The following is a 2,609-nucleotide window of genomic DNA, read 5'->3' on the forward strand; positions in this document are numbered from 1 at the left end:
TGGTGTAAATCATCCTGTTACCGCTTTCAGTTTCTTCAGAATCGCTGCTTTCGGGTTCGGGTACAGAAATATCCGATTCGTTTTCGTTCACAATGTGTTTTTGTACCTCTTTCATTCTTTTAAATATATTTGTGTAGGAATTGACAATTTCTTCTTCGTGCCCTTATTTACAATTATTAGTGCAGCTTTTTTTTCTTTCTTTTCTTTTTTCTATGCTTCTCTACCTGTACTGCTGCCAGGGTCGATAAATTAAGTACCAGTTGCTTACGAGGGTCGATCTAATCGACTGGGCCCCTCCTCCAAAATTTCGTAATTTGTGCCTAGACTACAAAAAAAAAAAAAGAACAAGAAAAATTATTCAATCACTATTTGTATCTTTCGAAATGTGTTGCACTTTGGAACGACTTACAAAAGTTCAACCTCTGTCTGAACTCTATGTGTACTTCCATGGAATGAATGTTACATTTGCTTTCCTAAGTGTAATGTTTCCTAAGTGTAATGTATCTTTCAATGTATCCTGCATTAAAATTGATGTAATCTTTATCCATTTTTGTTTTTCCTTTCGTTTACGTTGTGTGCATGCTTCATTACGGATTATGTTAGGATAAGAGCTATGGTTTAGAATTAGCATCAGATAGCATGCTAAAGTTTAAATGGCCACATATACTGTATGCTAAAGTGGCACTAAAGATTTATTGAAACAGTTTACCTATCAGCAATCTCATGGTCACTCATGACCAAAAGGGGTCTTTACTCTTTTACCTGTATGTGTGTGTGTGTGTGTGTATATATATATATATATATATATAGTTTTAAATTTCTGAGTGAGAGATATGTAGTAGCAGTACCGAATAGGAAAGTTTATTTGCCAATAGAATGTGGCAGTCCTATACAAGGACAATGTTAATGTTGTTTAGCCCCAGGAAAAATCTTTTCCCACTGTTTATCAACACAGTTTGTGTCCAGAAACTTAGGTCTGAGTTTTACATAAGGCTAGAGATGGGCGTAATGACCTTCCTTGCTTACACTATACGGACACAAACTGTGTGTTGATAGCCAGCTGGAAAAGATTTTCCTGGGGTTAAACAGCAGTAACATCGCCCTTGTATAGGACTGCCACATTCTATTGGCATATAAGCTTTACTATTCGGTACTGTTACCGCATATCTCTCACTCAGAAATTTAAAACTAGCTGTTTTTCTCTTTATGAGATCAGCGAATGTGTGCCACTTAAAAAAATATATAGTGTAACCGAGTGAGCCCCTATCACTAGCCTGTGATTGTCTCGCACCAAGGACTGGAAAAAACCCAGAAACCTAAATCTGTGAGTATCACGTAGGGCTAGAGATAGGAGCGATGACCCTGCTTGCTTACACTGTACAGACACAAACCTATGTCGATAGCCAGCTGGTAAAGATTTTTCCTGGCGCTAAACGGTAACCTCATCCTTGTACAGTACTGTCACATTCTGTTGGCAAATAAACTTTACTATGTATATAAATATTTCCATAATTAAAGCAACCCTCTCGCTTCATAAAATGTTTTATTATTTAATTAATAAGTCACAGTTACACCATGTTGATGATTTCTGAAAATAAAATAGTGTTATACATGGTTATATAGTTCCATATCATAACATAACAAAATGATTATCTCCCTGCAGCTGTAAAGAGTGTTGACTCTACTTTCACAGGGGAGACAATTTTTAGATGACATGTGGCTGTGAGGTTAAAAAGTTCACTCTGTGACCAAATGGTGTCAGATTTAGTCCTATGGAACATCATGAGGCAAGTATTTTCCACTTATAATCTCCAGCTGACCAAAACCTTGTAGATGGAAACTAAATGAAGCCAGTTTGTGTTTGTATGTATGTATCTAGATTATACATTTAAAATAACACGTTTCCCATGGACCTCTGACAATGCACAATGAGTGACTGGCAGCAGTTAGCTGCACCAAATCTACACATATGTGCCCCACCAACTTTGGTTCTTCAGAAATTTCAGAAACAGCCAGATCTGGCCTCTCACACATTACAATACTATTCTAAAAATAAACAATTATGTCACTGCAATATCAAAGCTATGAGATAATCCATGACTAAAAAAAAAACTTCATTCATACATTTCTATAGATACATACTTTTTTGAATGCCCATTACTCCGATAATTCTGCATTTTTACAGTTACATGTTTTCCATGACAGTAGATAAATCTTTTTATTCTACAATGTATTTGTAGTGGCTTCATGCAGGCATAGCGTGGATTCGATCCTTGATTGCCAAATTTCACTAAACACTTCAACAGCACTTTTCTTATGGTAAAACAATAATTTTTCTGTGAATGACAGCAGTTATCCATTTCCCAGATGCCTTTGCTAAGCAGAATAATGTCTTTGCCTCTTGGCAACCTCCGACGACCTCTCTCACCAACGTCTGACAATCTTTTCAGCAACCTCTGAAAACCTCTCTCGCCAACCTCCAACAATCTCTACCTCCTCCAGCTGACAGTTTTTTGTACTTTTTCGTTACAGAAAATACACCTTTTGTGGCAGTTATAACGAAATTGCTTTCTTATATCAGATTAATAAGGCGTTTCAATAGAACATCT

Source organism: Octopus bimaculoides, chromosome 24, assembly GCF_001194135.2.
Source record: "Octopus bimaculoides isolate UCB-OBI-ISO-001 chromosome 24, ASM119413v2, whole genome shotgun sequence".
Classification (NCBI taxonomy): domain Eukaryota; kingdom Metazoa; phylum Mollusca; class Cephalopoda; order Octopoda; family Octopodidae; genus Octopus; species Octopus bimaculoides.